Raw genomic sequence first — 18,926 nt, 5'->3', positions numbered from 1 at the left:
ACACTAAACCCAACAACTGAAATTAGACTACAGTATTACAGTCTACAGGAGACTAGACTAGTATGCTCCTTATGAGGGGTTGATGTACACCAGTGCGTGAGGTCCTCACAATGGCAGGGAATGATTAAATGAAAAATACCCAGTGATTAAGTGAAAAATCTACATGCTGCAGAGGAAGGTGAAAAGTCACTGCCAATCCAACCCGAGGGAAAATTTCTCCCCAACCCCACAAATGGCCATCATTTAGACCCTGAGCTTGTGAGCAAGAACCAGTCAGGTAAGCACCTGAGACACAAAATACTTGGTGCCACCGCTGATCCCTGGCCCTCCTTGTTCAATGTTCCTTTTTCAGCTATGGCCATCCTCGATGCTTCAGAGGAAGGAGATTCAAAGAAACAAACAACCTAGAATATGTTGTTGGTGGTGATGGGATAATATCCCTTCCTGACTCCTGCTGTTGGTTGGCTAAAAGTCTGAAGCATGAGGGTTTCAGTATGACCCTCATTTGCATTGAACCAGGATTTTTTCAAGGCATGAACTGTGTCTGTTGATCTGTCTGTGCAGCGCATAACTCAATGTGGCCACTCCCATTATGTAAATACATCATAGTAATAATGAATGGAAAATATATGAGTTGTAATCTTTAGATCCTAGAGCTAGAAAGTCTCTCTTTTTTTAAACACATGAAAGTTAAGTTTCTCCTATACATTTCGTGTTCCTCCAAACTAGGGAGCAGTGGCAGCAGGCTTTATAAGAAGAGAAAAACCATCTCTCAGTTTCCACTCCTCCTCCCTCCCTTCCTATAATTGGTTTGCTCTGCAACTGATCCCATCTAGTTGTATCAGTGTGGGAAGTATCAAATGTTTAGTTTAAAATAAAAATATTTAAAATTCACAGCCAAGTAATAAGCAAAATTCAATGGTAAATGTCATGTTTGTTGTTATGCATGAATGGAGCAGCATAGGGTGCTATTTTCCCATCAACGCTGATATCATACGCTTGTGACATAAAGATTCATTTTTTCCCTATCATTTCATAGCAAGCCAAAAAATGTTTGCTCTTTTTTCTTAGCTATAATAAATATGATCTTAGTTTATTTAAAATAAATAACTAAGTGTATAGAAATGAAATAAGATGTGCTTATGTCAAGCAGTCTGCAAATATCTGCAAATATATTCCAATTGCTTATGAAGAGCAGCAGAAACTTGTACCTGAGGCAAAGAAAAACCCATGGCTCGCCTGTGCCAGCCAACTCGGGCTACAGGGCAGTTTCATTTGTAGACATCTATGCTTGGGCTGGAGACTGAGCTCTGGGACCCTCCGACTCCCAGGGTTCCAGGCCCCAAGCTCCAGGCCAAGCCTGGAAGTCTACATAGCAGTGAAACGGCTCCACAGCCAGTGAAGCTGAGTCAGTTGGCATGGGGCAGTTGTGGGTTTTTCTTTGCTGTGCAGACATACCCTGAGTTACTGGGCACTCCAAGAACAAGATTACATAATGCACATTGCTACTTATATGTAAAACACCTTTTGCCATTCATTGGAAGGCAAAGTTAAAAGTTGATGAATTTTAAGACTTTGATGTAGGAGGAAAATGATAATGGCATCTCTCTCAAGGTTTTCATTCTGTTGATTTAGACCCTGAGCCTGCGATGAGTGCCACTTGGGCACAGGGCTCTGCTCATGTATTGATTCATGTAAGGTGCTACACTTAGAGAAGAAAAACCAAATACATAAATACAGAATGGAGGATAACTGGCTTGGCAGCAGTGCTGCTGAGAAGGTTCTGGGAGTTGTGGTGGATCACAACCTTAATATGAGTCAACAATGCTGTTGTAAAAAAAGCAAATGCAATTTTAGGTTGCATTAACAAAGGCATAGCATGCAAATCACAGGAGGGGATGGTACTGTTCTACACAGAACTGGTTAGGTCTCAGCCGGAGAACTGTATCCAATTTTGGTCACCAATGTATAGAAAGGATTAAAGAAACTGGAAAGGATCCAGAGGCAAGTGACAAAGATGATCAAAGGGATGGAATTTAAACCAGATGAGCAAAGGCTGAAGGAACTGGGTATGTTTAGTTTGGAAATAGGAGATTAAAGGGGGGACATGATAATGATCTTCAAATACTTGAAAAACTGCCATAAAATATGAATAAAAATGTTTTCTCTTGCCACAGAGGGCAGAACAAGAGGCAATGGGTTCAAACTACAGCAGACAGATTAAATCTCAGGAGAAACTTCCTAAGTGTGAGAACAGTAGGACAATGGAACAGACTGCCTAGGGAGGTTGTGGTAGCTCCTTCACTGAAGGTTTTCAAAAGAAGGCTGAATAGCCATCTGTCTTGGACAGTTTAGGCACAGCAAATCCTGCAACTTGGCTGGGAGTTGACTAAAGGATTTTGTAGTCCCTTCTAACCATATGGTTCTATGAGTCTAAGTTTCCAGATGACACAAACATTGTGGGAGTGGTAAATAATGGAGGTGACAGGCCACTGATACAGAGACATTTGAATTGCTTGGTAAGATGGACATAAGCAAACAATATGTGTTTCAAAATGACCATATGTAAATATCTAGGGTCAAAGAATGTAGGCCATACTTACAGGAATGGAGACGCAGTTCTGGGAAATAGTAACTCTGAAAAAGACTTGTAGGTCAGGTGGATAATCAGCTGAACATGAGTTCACAGTGTGACACTGTGGCCAAAAGGGTTAAGATCACTGTTGGCTATTTAAACAGGGTCTATCAAGTAGAAGTAAAGGTTATTTTACTTCTATATTTGGCACTGATGTGTCCACAGCTGGAATACTGTGTCCAATTCTGGTGCCCATCAAGACTGGATGTCTTTCTAAAAGATATAGTCTAGTTCAAACACAGCTATGGGACTTGAATCAGGAATTAGTTCAGGGAAGCCCTATGGCATGTGTTATACAGGAGTTTCAGAGTAGATGTTCACAATTGACCTTTCTGGCATTAAAAATCTATGAATTACCCAGGCTTTATCTTGAGACAAGACTGTTGTACTGCATGCCACGTGCACAGCAGATTAGAACAAATTGGAGACTCAGGCTAGTCTAGAAATGCAGCTGGCTTCTCAGTGAAAGGCAGATCCCACAGGTAGCTGTAAGAGCAATACTACAAGAATTGCACAGATGTAATTTTTCAGTTAAATTCAAGGTGTTGATTTTACTCTATTAACCCCTAACTCCTTTAGGTTATCTGAGAGACCACCATTCTCCCCAGGCCATACTGCTACAGTTGAGATCTGCAGAAGTGGAAAATCATACTTTTGAAAGGCAGTGATTGGAGTGGAACTGACTCTGGTTACATCCTTTTCCGGTTATGATCCTACAGCTCCTTCAACCCAATCTCTGCTATGGCTCTTTCTGCGGCAAGTGTCCACACACCTGCTACAGGTGTATGGGAAGACAGGGCTTCTTATAGCCTTTCCTCTTCCTAGTGCATCCATGCAGTACTAGCCAAGATTTGGATTTGAATTTGCATTATCCATCTTGGCACTAGCTAAATTTATACTAATACTGTTCCAGTCAAGGGTCAGTTGTTATCATTGACTATCATTAGGTTAAATCAGCTTCTCTGGAGATATCCCAGTAAAACAGCGGTCCCAGTACACAATGTCCCAATGTACTAAAATATATTGTTATTAAAATTTACATTTATAGAGCTCCTTTTATGCACAATTCACAATAAAATCCCTAGGATGAAGGGCAGCAATAAATCAACACACAGGATTTTGCAGAATAGTTGGGACAGGAGCTAGTACAATGACATAGGGGAAACCTCCAGTCCTGTAAAATGCATCATGAGCTCTTCAACATCCACATGCACAGCCAACAGAAGACTGGTCTGGAAAATCCAAATGAACTCAGTGGCCCTGAGTTACCTCAGTTGTCTAAACATCATGCTTGAACTGCTGACCTACTACCAGTTCACAACTGTTTCATCATGATGGGTGTACTTCTCCTCTCACTTACCATATAGCAGGGGTGGCCAAACTTACTGGCCCTCCATGCCGCATACGACAATCTTCAGAAATTTGATAGCCAAAGCACACCTGCCGGGAGCCAGGGGTCAGGGCTTCAGCCCCACTCCTGCTGAAGCCCCGGCAGGTGTTCCCTGCAGGGCTGAAGCCCCGAGACCCTCCTTCCTCCCCACTGGACACAGGGGCGGCTCTAGGCATTTTGCTGCCCCAAGCACGGCAGACAGGCTGCCTTCGGCGGCTTGCCTGCGGAGGGTCCGCTGGTCCCGTGGCTTTGGTGGACCAGTGGACCCTCCACAGGCACAGGCAGGTGGTCCGCTGAAGCCGCGGGACCAGCGGACCCTCCGCAGGCATTCCGCCGAAGGCAGCCTGTCTGCCGCCCTCACGGCGACCGGCAGAGCGCCCCCAGTGGCTTGCCGCCCCAAGCACGCGCTTGGCGTGCTGGTGCCTGGAGCCGCCCCTGACTGGACAGAAGCTCCTCACCACCCACTGCAAAGTAGAGGTCTGAGCCTCCCGCCCCCCCGCCAGTCTGGTAGGTGGGGAATGGGAGGCAGTGGAGGCTTGTGAGACACACTTTAATGGTAAAAGAGCCGCATGTGGCTCTCGAGCCACAGTTTGGCCACCCCTGCCATATAGCGCTGTAAATCAGTAGTAACACCACTGAATTCAACAAGTGTAAAACTGGTATAAGTAATGGAGAAATATTCCCAGAAGGAAGGAGGTCTGAGCCAGACTTGCCCTCTAGGGGGAGTACAAGGATCAAATTCAGACCTAATGTAAGCAGGTGCAGTACCACATTGGGTCTGAATTTGGACTAATATTTTAAACATGATATTCAGACTACTAAATTATCTGCTCCAGTGGAGGCAGAAACCTCCATTCATACTCCAAGCATCTTCTTTCTGTTTCTTTCTTAAAACAGTTTCTTTTTCTGTAGGAAGTGTTTTTGACAAACACTGCCCCACATTCCTTGGACTTCCGTCTCTACTTTTCATGAAACAGAAGTGTAGTGAATACCAAAGTGGGGGCAAGGTTTTGGCATTTTCAAACTTTAAAGGAGCAGGAATCAAAATATCCAGCCCGCTTATATTTAGAAGTGGGATGTAAGCTCATTGTCAGGTTACATCATGCAGTTGGCTGGCTGTGTTTTTTGAAATCATGTGGCACCAAATTATTCCATGTATACAATTTTTTAGTAATAACCTTGGAAAAGCCTCAAAAATTGACAGTTGTAGCTTGGTGTCATGGCAACAAGCAAAACAAACAGATCCCCATTGTCTTCATTGTAAGTAATAATTAATCCTTTTATCTTGGGACAAAGGTAAAATCTTCACCAGATCAGTCCAGTAATCTCCTTTCATCTTGACTGAATGTATGATCATCTATTGCTCTTGTTTCTTCCTGCCGTGCTGGTCCCTTGGGATAATCAACCACACCTGGCAACTTGCCTCTGTTTCTAGCCTCAGACCATCAATATAAAGCATGGTCCATTCTACTTCCTTAGTACAACAAAGGAATTTAACCTCTTTGCCACCACACTTTTTGTAACTACACGCACCCATTCCTAGGAAGCAATGCCAGTGATTCCTAAATGACTGCCTCCAGATGGCATTTCTAGGAATAGTGTTACAATTGTGGTAATGTTGACAATGACAGTGCCTACAGGTAAGAATTATGTTATTGCCCCTGTAGTATTAGAAATTCTGGGATTGATCTTCAATCACAGCATCTTAGATGTCCACTAGAACCATACTGACCTTGCTTTAGAAACACTGGTGCTCAGTATGTATATTTCTATATATCAGTTTGAAATACTGTGTGTTGTCTCTAATTAGAATATGTTGTGGTTTACATAAACAAATTAATCTGTTCTCATGCTATACCTTAACAAATGGCAGTCATAGATCACTTTACACTCCATGACAATTGAGTTATTGTCATGTTCTCTGCTGAATCCCATTTAGCTTAATGAAACAGTATCACTCTTATTAGAATGCACCTAGGAAAGTGTCAGTGTGGTCAGGGCTTCCAAAATGGTTGAGAGAAATTAATATTGTCAAACCCAAGAGAGAGATTATAAATTCCCCTTTATGCTGCGTTTATATCTTTCAAGGACAATTTACCTTCTGCAGATTAATCTGATGTTACAAGTGCCTTCCTTGGTGATCCCACAAAATGCTTAATGCACTGTTTAAACTTAGATGCTCTCAATTGTTTAATAATTCCTTACACCCACCGACAAAAATGGAATCTCCATTCGTAAGATGTTGGAATAGAAAAGACATATTCACACTTTAATTAATGTGGGTCTTACATTGCAGAGAAGAGTAAGTAATTCAGTGGCATACATTTCATTGTTTAAATTACTCTACATGCAGGCTTAGCTTCATTTAAAAGAAAAATGTCTGAAGCACTGAATGACCACTGAGTGTAAATATTTATTTCACTTAAACATTTATTCATTTCAAGTTCAGCATAGGAAACATAAAAGGATATGCATCTAAGGTTCAAGGTTAAAAATGCAGTCCAAGAAGATGCCGAATAGCAGTAGCAAACCAACAACCTTTCTCGGCACAAAAGGAGCCACTCTGCAAAACTGTAACTTCCTCACTTCAGTTCATAATAAACTCTGAAGATATGTCTACAAAGCCCACAGTAGTAAGACTGCCAGCGCAGGTCAACAGACTTAGGCTCCCAGGGCTCCTGCTGGTGTTCTAAAAATAGTTATGTAGACAGTGCTTAGAAGTTGTGGCTCAGGCTCTGAAGCCCACATCTTGCCAAAGCTCAGCTCTTCTCATACATGTCCCCAAACAGGGGGCTTTGTAACATGCTGAAAGGTCAACTGTTCCTCCCTGGGTTACCCGGCCTTCTGAACTGGGGAGTGACCTCTGCAATATCTTTGCTCACGTCTTCCAGCAGGACCTCCATCTCTCAGCGTCTATAAGCCAGCCTACTCCATTTTGGCTCTTCCTGATTGTTGTTTGTTGGCATGAGTTTGTTTTACAGTATTGCCAACCCCAACAGTTCAAAAGTCATGTCAGGCCCAAATAGCCATGAGATTGGTTTAAAAAAAAATGAGATTTTCTGTGTTGGAATGGAAATTTGATTTTTGAAGTGTTTTTGGTTCAAAATTTACATTATAAATTATAATATGACATTTTAAAAAGTCAAAATCTGAATAAAACATTTAGATTGATCCAAATCAATTTGTTTTCAAAAATTTCATTTTGGGGAAGTTTTTGAAATATTTTGGTTTGTTACAATTAAAAGAAAAAAAAATCAAAGTATCAGAATTTCCCACAGAACAGAAGTTTTAACTAGCTCTACTTGTGATAAAGTGGTAAGAGTTGGGAACACCTGGTTTCACCACTATGCCATGATTCTGACACCAGTGTAACATCAGGGATATGGAATGAGGAGAGACCACATTGTCTGAAAAGTAAAAACAAACAAACAAAACAACCTCCCTTTAATGTAGCTTTAGAGCCACTCATACTGCAATGCCTGGCTCCCCCCAAGCGCTAGTGAGAGATGGCACCATCCGCTGCAAGAATACTTTGTTTCAATACCCACTCCTCAAGCCTCTGTCATAAAGCTCACTTGCTTGCAGTCCAACCCATTACAATATATACTTGCTTAAAGGTGGGTGAATTTATAACAGAGGATAATGGAATGAAGAACCCAGTAGAATAATCCCACACAAAATGTAACCTTAAAGTGAGGGAACACTTTCATTTAGTTGCAGTGTTGCCCCAATTGCTGTTCTTTATATTCATAAACAACCTCAACATATTTAAATCTTGGTGTCAAGATGACTTTTTTTTTTTTGCTTCTGTGGCTTAATAGTCTCCCATTTCATAGATGAAATATAGTTCTCTAACTTTGACCTTCCTTTGTCTACGTGTCCCCTGCTACTTGAGCCATGAAAAACAAAGAATCTCATAAATATGCACCATTACTATTAAGAATATTTCAAAACAATTTTGATTAGTGTTTACCTTTGTTTCCAAGGAGACATTCAACTAATTTTACTGTCATCCTAATCTTCAAATGGAGCAGTTCTAATGTGTTTAAATCCAAAATTAAAACAAGACTGACAAGCTCAGTAGAAAGAGAAAATATCTTTAACCTAAGAAATTCTTCTTCTGTAGAGAAAGATTCTGTACTATTGAAGTATTAATAATATCAAAGGAGTAGTTTGTTTAAGAGAAGTGACATTTTGATAACAGGTATTAAAAATAAGGTACAATGATATTAATGGAGGTGTAATATTTTGGGCCATATTTAGCTTTCACATCAACATTATGATATAAATTATCCTTTCTGTTCCAGATGCAAATTTGTGCTTCACAAATTTCAGTGACCCCATACAAACTTATATACTATGTGATATAACTGTAGTTGACAAAAGAATCAGATTAGTGGAACAAAACATCCTTTATTAACAAAATAAAAAAAGAGTAAAAGAAGACAAAGGAACATATATGGGTAATATGTTTAACATGTAAAAAGTTGGTTGTAGTTACAAATGAGACATCTGATCCATGTAGCCATTAAAGCCAATGAGAGTCCTTTAATGGACATCAGATTGGCCCTAGAAACACCAAAGATTCAGATTTAGATATCAAAAATGTTTTGTTTATTTATAAGAAAAACAGTGGGATAGATTCCCTGTGTGGTTTATGGCTACCCAGAAGAAACTGCCTGGCCCTTTACAGAACCAGATGGAGGTAAAAGAAGAGAGAGTCTCTAAAAGAGACTGATATCTTAAACAGTATATATGTTAGATAATCACTACATTTAGACACTTACATTGAAGGGAGTTCTAAATTAAGACTGTAGGAATAATGATCCTTTTTGATCTGAATGGAGAGTTGTGATTAAAATGGATAATATAGTATGTCCCATTGTGCGTGATATCCTCACCCATTTAATTTGCAGTAATAATGGTAATTGTGACTAGATGCATGCTGCAGAAGCTCAAACTTGCTCCCGTCCTGAGGTTCAGTTTATTGGTAAGTCAAATAAATAACAGAGCCCAAACTGAGACTAAATTTTGTCCCAAACTTGACTTTTCCTCAAGTTTCTAGCCAGACTGCTCTCTGTCAGTTTCTCATGTCTTCTATCCTAAATAAGGCGCTAGACTGGAAGGATGGTCCTGTGGTTAGGGTACTAGCCTGTGAACTGGAAGAACTTGGTTTGAATTCTGGTGTTCCACAAGCTTCCTATGAGACCTCAGATAAGTCACTGAATCTCAGTTCATAAATTCTAACACCAGAAAGGACTACTGAAGAACATAGGCCATAGAACTTCTGAGTTAATTCCTATTTGAAACAGAACATATATTTTAGAAAAACATTTAATCATGATTTGAAAATTGACAGTGATGAAGAATCCACCACAACCCTTATTGGGTTGTTTCAATGATTAATTATCCTGACTGTGAAAAATGTGTACCTTATAGACAGTTGAATTTGTCTAGCTTCAACTTCCAGCCATTGCATTGTGTTATATCTTCCTCTGCTAGACTGAAGACCCATTATCAATTTTTGTTCCCCAAGTAGGTACTTATGGGCTTTAATCAAGTCACCTCTTAATCTTGTTTTGCTAAAATAAATAGAATGATCTCCTTGATTCTATCATTAGAAGGCATGTTTTCTAATCCTTCATTCATTCTCATGGCTTTTCTCTGAACCCTCTCTAATTTGTCAACATCATACTTGAATTATGGAGACCAGAACAGGACACAATATTCCAGCAATGGTCACACCAGTGCCAAATACAGAGATAAAATAACCTCCCTACTCCTACTTGAGATTACCCTGTTCATGCAGCCAAGGACCACATAAGCAGTTTTGACCACAGCATTGCATGGAAAGCTCATATTCATATTCATGCTTATCTGCCATAATCTCCAAATCTTTTTCAGAGTCACTGCTTCCTAGGATAGAATCTGGCCTACATTGTTTTTTCCAAGATGTATAATTTTACACTTGGTCTCATATTCATATTGAATATGCATATTAAATGTATATTTTTGCTTTCATCCAGCTTACCAAGCAACTGAGATTGCTCTGTATCAGTGACCTGTTACCTTCATTATTTACCACCTCTCCAATCTCTGTCAGCTGCAAAGTTTATCACTCATGATTTTATGTTTCTTCCAGGTCATTGATAAAAATGTTAAATAGGCATAGGAACAAGAAGCAGTCCCCGAAGGACCCTGCTAGAAACACACAAGACCAATGATGATTCCACATTTACAATTACATTCCCCATCTTCAAAATGGGGATGGTAGTACTTTACTTTCTAGGTGTGTTTTGAGACTAAATACATTAAAGATTATAAATTGTTCAGATACTATAGTATTTTAAAATCTCAGAGTTAATGCACCTGGCAAAATGAGAGAGCAGAATTTGGTCAGTAGCTTTATAGAGTGTTCTACTTCCTGTCAATAGAATATATTAACAGAAGAGCCCTGCATGTCTATGCAGAGACATAGATCCTGCCACTCTGGTAAACTAATAGTTAACACTTTTTTTGCATCTTCAAAGGGCTTTGCCAACATTAATCTATAGTCATTATACAATGGATGATCAGATCTGATTTCCCTCCTCCAAATGAGTTGATAACCAATGTGGTCTGTTCTGGTGTAATGAGAGCACATTCTCAAGACAGTATGATGCATAATACAGCTAAAAATAGTAACTCGGTCATGTGTATGTGTGGTATTTTGATGGTCTGAATATTTAAAAGGCAAAATAAATCATATCTGCATTAATCAAGGGGTGTGTGTATGTGTAATCTTTTGTACAATACAAATGGAGCCATTGCTACAATTTGAGAAGTATGGAGAGGTGTCACTTTCCCAAAGGAGGTGTGGATAAGATGGGGTGGAAGCCCCTGGGAGCTCTCTCCTGATTGGCACTGTAGTGGCTTCACTTGAGGTCCAGCATGCCTAGTGGTTAGCCTGCAGCCACACAGTATATCCAAGCCTTGAGGCAACTCTTCCAGGCAGTCCAGGGGCCCAGCAGCCTATCCACAGTTCCCCCGCCACAGGCCTCTGGGATCTCTCAGGAGGCCAGGGAAAGAGGGAAGGCTAAGGGGACCCAGGCTCACCCTCTGTACCAGGTCCTAGCCCAGGGCCTAAGGAGAAAAAGGTGGGCAGGGGTGGCTCACTCCCTTCTGGCTGCCGCTCCAGATCAGCCTCCCCTGGGCTCTTTCCTATCTTCCCTGTTTCCCTTGAGTTTGGAGCATGTCCCCAGCCTTCTGATATAGTCTTGGCAGTACAGAGTTTTAGCTGAGGACAGGGATGCTTCCCAGCTCACCCTCAGAGTTCATTTGTCACTCCTTAGTCAGGGAGATCTCAGCCAAGTCTTACTCACAGTCCTGGTCCTCCCCCTGTAGATTGTTCTACCTCAGCAGCAGTCTGTTTGCCCTCTTTGAGCCTGTCTCTTCTCCACACTCCCACTTGCCAGAGATCCCTTTTTAGCAAATCTTCCATAAAGAACATGCCTGGCAGCTGCTGAGGGGTGGGACCTTCTTGGCCCAATGGTGTTCCACCACTCCTTTAATGTGGGGTCTGTAAATTCCATCCGCAGTTAGCTTTTCAGATTTGCTCTGCCAATGCACCTCATTTCTGACTTGACAGAAACCATAATTGCAATCAGAGTTTGGTGACTAGTGCTGCCAATGGAAGTGATGATTTTTATGTCCATTATGAAGTTGTTGGAGCAAAACAAGCTTATTATATGACACTTCAGCATCCTCATTAGAAGAGATTTATCCTAAGTACAGAGGCAACAGTGCCAAATCTGTAAGTCCAAAGTAATAAAAGGCAATGATGTTTTTTACACATAGTGGTGCAATTGGCTGAATAATGATTTCTATCAGAAAACTACCTGCTCAAAGTCCAAATCCTAATAATCATGGATGCATTCAATTATTTCCCTAATCTTTTTCCCTCATTCACTTCACCTGAATCACCAACATTTATAAAATTGAGTTAATCTATTTTAAGACCTCTCAAGTATTGAAGGAGAACTGCAAAGCTCTTCTTTGAAAAGGAAACTTATGCCCACGGACTTTTAATTGTATTTAAAATTTTTTTTGAATATTCACTGTTCCTCCCTACATACAAATATTGTGAATGCATTTTAAAAGGGCTGGATAATTTTATGACCAAGAATAACATTTGTAGTTATGCAAGTTAGATATTTAACTAGGAGTAATGGGAGGAAACTGAGCATAAAAAATTAGACTGAATATCAAGAGAATCTTTCTAGCAGTGAAGTCTATTATAGTGCAATAGTCTCTATGAGCCAATGATTTTCACACCTATTTTACACATAGTGCCCTAGCCCTGTATAGGGTCAAAACCCAACCCCTTCCTGGGATTCGACTTTAATAATAACTAAATGAAAAATAAGGCAACATGAAGTCCAGTCCAAACCTTTCCCCCATGATTGGCTGTTTCTATGCATCCTAATTCAGGGCTGCACAGCTCACCCACTAAGCACTCTCTGGCTCTGAACCAAAACAGCTCTATCAAACCAGCTCTGAAGACTCCATATTCTCTTTTTATTCATCCAGTTAGAAGGTCTTCCCTCCGGGTTTGGTATTATTGGCAGGTGCTATAGAGACCGTTGAGATAGCGGAGGCTCTCAACCTGGAGTTTCCTCAGTAGAAATGAGGAGTTGCTGACAGGGCATTCTCTACGAGGGGTCCTTGATTTTGGATTTGCTCTCCTATGTTGGTTTGCCAGAGGCCAGATTTGTTAACTTAAGCACCCTGAAAAGCCCTACCTTTTCTCCTTTCTACAGCTGTTGAGGAGGTCATGAGCTGACATTGATATACTTATAGGCAGTTCGGTGTCTCACAACACTGAATGGCTGCCTATAGTTGTATTTTAAAAAATCTGAAGAAAACTTTGTGTCAGTGAGGACTCCTTTATTCTTCTCCCATATTCTTCCTTTGTTGCCTTCAAGCCCCCTTATCAAAATGAGTTAGAACTTTTCTCCTTATAACCAAGCACTTCCAGTTAGTTCCCTATTTGACTCCAGGAGGTCTATGTTTGGAAAATTCCCATAAGCTGTAAGCCTCTTACCCATTACTCATCCTGTTTAGTTCATATTCCTTGACTTTCAAATATCTAAGCTCCCATGAGTTCACTTGAGCACTATAACCACATGAGCACAGAGCTCCTAATTCAAAAACTCCTTAAACCTATCAGCAGTCACTGTTAGGCTTGTTTTTAATCTAGGAGTCCTCAGACAAGCACAGTGTGTTACAGTCCGTTTTATCATGCTAATCACAACCCGAATACCAAGATTTAGTACATACATCAGTGTGTTATTTCTCTCCCTGTAAAAACATTGGAAAAGCATTAGAAATGATTTACTTTCAAAAGCTAACCTGTTACTATATGTTAATGGTTTTGCTGGGTTCAGCACTAATGAGAGGTGTGATTTTAATATAGCATGCTCCATGTGTTTTAGTTTGCAGCCAGGCACACATGAAGTATTTGGTGTTAATGCATCAGATAGTAGCTACAGATGGTATATTTTCTGATGTTGTTTTTTAAAGCTAAATTATCTTATCTAATAATAGATAAAAATAGTTTGTTATGAACAGTTCTCATGGCTCTTAAGCCCACTATTATTTTGCAATTGGATTCAAGGATTTTAAATACAAAACCTTCACTGTACACTCTCCCTAAAAACCACAGGCTGCATGTTCAGTATACAGCTGTAAAGCACTCATTTAAGTGAATGGTTGCATAAGCTTCAGTGGGATGGAAAAGGTAAACACATAATGTATTGAGTGAGAGGGCCAAACTGTGCTCTGTTTCACCCCAATAGAAGGACTCTATACTGCAAGCCACCACAAATCTTGGTATAAAGTGTTGAGGACCCCCCTCGTGCATTCAGCATGTTACAAGAGGTGTTCAGTTTCTCTCTTTATTTGAAGTTTAATTAAGACTGAAGTTATCTCTTTCAGTTGTCAGGAGCTGCAGTCTGTTCTCTTCTGGGCAGACCATCAGAGGGATTTTTGCTTGGCATGCCACTGGTCTACCAGAAACAAACCCAGATTTTGAAACCCCTCAATTTCTCTTGTAAGGGAACAGTTGGCCCCTTACTAAAACTTTGTGGGTTTGTTTAGTTGGTTTCTCCCCATGCCAGGAGAGAGGGGAAGGGTCGAGGAGTTGGGATCCTGGGACTGACAGGGCCTCTGGCCAAAGAGCTCTAGACCAGGGTCAATGGGAAGTAGCCAGCCCCACAAATCAGTCTGATTGACCAAGCAGCCAAGCAAATTAGGGAGCCTAAGCTCAGGTCCAGGCCTTCATGTGCATTGGGAGAAGGCAAGACAGAGGAAGCAGCCCCAGTGGGGTGAGAAGTGGGGCCGGAAGCAGTGATGGGAAGAGCAGTGTGAGAGGCCGGAGGGAGCTGCCCAAAGACAGTGACACGTATGAGGAGCCGGCACGTGGGGCAAGGGTCAGTGCAGGGAGCAGGAACCCACCACTGTGACAGACCAGCTCCCCCAAATGGAGTCACCACACATTATAAGCCCCACAACTTCCAGTATGTCAAAATTTCCTCAAGACCTCATGTCAGTGACCTGCTCAGCTACAGATAAGGAGCCCTCTCCCAAGCCAGGGTCAACACCAGATCCTGGATAGCTTGCTCTAGATCCAGGGCTGCTTGTATGTTCCGCTGGGACCCCCCAGTTAGAGGTACTGTGGCTCTGTCATGACTCACCATTATCAGGCCATCTGGGGTGCCTCAAGACCCTCTGTTGGGCTGCCTGCTCCTTCTGGTGGTGTGGCTTCTGTGAGAAATGAGCCTATACCAAGACACCATGCTCAAAACCCCTTGGCATCCTAATACTTCTGAGATCCTGACTAGATGCTGGGTGGCCATTACCCTGGACTTCATAGTCAAGCTTCCCGTGTTCAGCGGGAACATAGTAATCTTCACTGGTCATCCAGTTGACAAAAACATCCCACTTTGTCCCCATTGTACACCTGCCCTCTGCAACGCCAACCATGTTTCCACTGGGCAGAGTCTGTTCTATGCAAACTGTATCTTCCATCCCCTTCTCCACCCTGCCATACCTGTCAACACCACCAATCCCATGGCTGCTGACTGGGTGTGGCAGATCCATAAAGCTCAGAAAGTCTCAAAAAGAACCATTTGGACAAGGCCAAGGAGGACTACAAGTGGTAAGCCGACTACTGGTGCTAGGAAGGCCTGGCATTCGCCACTGGGTGAAAAGTGTGGCTCTCAGCTCAAAACCTCCCCATCAACTGTCCATGTCATAAACTGGACCACTGATACCTCAGGCCATATTCAATCAGCCAGGTAATGAACCCAGTGACTATGATGCTTCAGTTATCTAGATACCTCAAAATACACTCAGTGTTTCATGCATCCTTGCTAAAACCCTAGTTCAACAACACTTTTGCTCATCGGAATCAACCACTGCCACCTCTGGTGTGGATCCAAGGACACAATGATGTAGGATGTGATATGAAGAATGTATATTTTAGGTGTTGGGACATGTGAAAAGATGCCTGCTTGTCTGGCAAGGAAAGAGAACAGCCAGGTGAAAAGCTGAGCCAGCAACCTGATCAGGTGAACAACTTAGTGAACAGTCCAATCAGGTAAACAACCAAATCAGCAAACTAATCTTAGTGTTAAATGGAAAAGTTTATACAATATATAATGAATAACTTTGTAACAATGTATTTAAGACAAGCACCTGAACGCGGGTGTGTGCTTGCATTTCATCCTATGCCGTGCCCTGTTTTGGAGGACTGATCACTCACTGAAGCAACAAATAAATGATATACTTCTTCAGCTCAAGAGTCTGTCTGTGAACGTGTGCTCCCTCTGGTACCTTGCGGACTGGGAGGGCTATGGCCTAGAAGAGCAATCCTGAGAGCTATGCGTCCCAATGCCATGCCCCTGACTTTGTGGCAGCCTTCCATACAGCCCGTCCAAATAAGCCCAGGCCAGCAGAGGGCATGGGGGATAATGTAAGGCTATATAGATCTAAAACCAAGGCCTGCAGAGTTGTTAGGCCACTGACATCTCCATGATGCTACTCAGCTGCAACTATAACCAGCTTATGCTTGGCAGCCATGACCCACTGTGGACATAGACCATGAGAAATCCCACCTCAAGAGGTCTGACAGGCAGCAGCCTCATGACTTCTGATTGGCTTCCCGCCCTATGTAAGCCTAAGGGGCATTCCAGGAAGTGTCCAGGCAATAGTATGGCTCTCCTGCAGCTGCCATAACCATTCCTGCTCCTTGCTTCTGCACTCCTGGCGTCTACCTCCGCTTTGATTTGGAGTTAATCTGCCCCTCAAGCCCTTTCTGCCACCTTCTTTCTGTATAATTGTGAACAATACCATTACCCTGCCTGTCACTTAGGCCTGTAACGTGGGCATCATCTTTGACTCAGCCCTATCTCTACATCCTCACATCCAGACTATGTCTAAATCTTATCTATTTCTTTCTCCATAAGACGTCTAAGATATGCCCTCTGTTATCCATCTACACAGCTAAAACTCTCAGCAAAACTCTTATTATTTCATGTCTCAATTACTGCAACATCCTTCTCTCTGGCCTTGAAAAATGTAACCTTGTCCTTCCCTGATCCATTCAGAATGCTGCTGCCTATTACCCATTTTCCTAGCTCATTGCTTGACTATATTACCCTTCTCTTTGAATCCCTCCCCGGCTCCTCCCCTCTCTATTCCATCAAACATAAGCTGGTTGTATTCCCTTTCAAAGCCCTTCACAGTCAATCCCCACCATACCTATCATTTTACATTTACTATCAAGCTGTTGATTGTTGACTCCGGTTGGCTGATAATGCCAGCCTCCACTGCTTACTTGTTAAATATTCACACAAGTCCCTCCATGATTTCTCCCATACTTCCTCACATGCATGCGAGGCACTCCCCATAAACTTCAACCTCATTCTTCACCTTCAAAGCCCTCCTCAAAATCCTCCTTTGCTGTGATACCAACTAAAAAGCTTGACAATGGTTAGGATGGTTAGGATGTTGGTGTGCAAAGATCGCTGCATATCATGCTGAACAATATTGTCTCACTGTTTACTTGTACTCCCCTCTCTGTCTATATCCATCTGTTGTCTTTTATGCTATAAGCTCTTTGGGGCAAAAATGTCTTTTGGTTCTGTGTCTGTAGAGCACCTAGCATAGTGATGTTCTGGTACATGCGAGGGCTCTAAGGTGATATGATAATACAAATAATTAATAACCAAGGAGGAGTGTGTGCAAAGGCAGAGTGTCCTTAATGCTGAGGCTTCTATTCAGGGTGTAACTTACAGCTCTCTCTTGGTACCTGTTAGCAAATATTAACTATTCTCCCCAAATCTTTACGGTATTACCAAAGTGTGTATTTGAATAGTAAGGCCAGAGTGTTGGTCCATAGCCTGTTAGTAACTTATATTCAGGAATTTCTTATGCTTGAGTATTAGATTATAATCCACCATGGCTGGTGCCTACAAGTCTGTGGGAAAACCTTCGTCCAGGAAAGAGACCCTCCTCGAACTACCAAAAGTGACTACAGAGATATAAGCAGGATTGTTTGATTGATAAGGAACAATTGTTATTGCAGGTGCTTTCTGTAATAATGAAATGGGGATACTTTAAAAGATGTTGTTGGGGGACTGCCAGTTGTTCTAATGTTGGGCATTCTCACTTTTACTTATCAATCATGTAACCTAAAGATACCATAAAGGAAATTCCATAAGCAATAGGTAAACAAAAATGTTAAAACATAACATGGCAAAATAGATCATGGGAAAGTATTCTTCCATCCATAAAAGGGATTTCTTTGTCTCACAACCTATGGGACAGAGAGTTTGAAACCTAGGTTGGGGAGTAAAACCTGCCATCATCCCACTTGTTACAGAGGAAAGAGACACAGAGGCCAGCTTTTTACCTTACAAGAAGTGTGGTAATGTATCTATTATTTCTCTATAGTGCTGTACTAATCTCTGATTAATAATATTTGATTAACTAATTCCATTTGAGCCTGCTATTTGACAATCTTGAATTATTATTAAATTCATACACACAACACCTCCAAAGGATGCTTACTAAAGTCTCAAGGGGCCAATATGCAGCTGATTGGTGCAGAATTTCAGCATTTCAGCCATATTTTCTTTCTTCTGATCATATCCCTTACACCAGCAGATGTAGTGGGAGGGGAATAGTATAGGGCCTTTGCACTGGACACAACAGGATGATCTACCTTGCACTCAGGAGATTTTCCATGGCAGGATAGGCTGTCTTTGCCACTGCCAATAGAGTTGGTTGGAAGTTTTCTGACTGAAGTGTTTCACAGGAAAACACAAGTTCCTCCAAACCTAAAATGTCTGATGAAAGCAAGTTGAAATTTTGTCAAATCCAGGCAGTGTTCTGACAGAATCCTATCTTCCAGGATGGTTTCCTGCCTGGTTCTTTGCCACCTCACCTGGTGGGATGCTGGAGAGCCTAAATTTTTTGGTTCCAGGGCAACCTTGCCATGTGGAGTGCCCCAGGACCAGGGTCCCCAGCTCTGGGGAGCCCCACCATGCCAGAGCTTTCAGAGGTTCCAGGTTCCCTACTATGGAGCTAGGAGTATGAAAGCTACAAAGGTTAGATGTTCGGCTGCATGACTGTGTTCTCATTGTGTGCTGTCCCAGCTCTGCACAGACAGTTGGCACAGCAGACCTTGAGCAAACCGACCAATGACCACAAGGTCCATTAAGGTACAAAGGCACACAGGCAGGTTTATTTTCGACCAATCATGGTAGTAATATCCCGCAGATTCTACCGGACCACTAATACATGCATGCCTGTAACAATGGACCATCTCCGTGAACGGCAGGACTTTCCGTTTCTCCC

Source organism: Mauremys mutica, chromosome 1 (assembly GCF_020497125.1).
Source record: "Mauremys mutica isolate MM-2020 ecotype Southern chromosome 1, ASM2049712v1, whole genome shotgun sequence".
Lineage (NCBI taxonomy): Eukaryota > Metazoa > Chordata > Testudines > Geoemydidae > Mauremys > Mauremys mutica.
The sequence above is the reverse complement of the archived record's forward strand: the minus strand, read 5'-3'. Positions refer to the sequence as shown.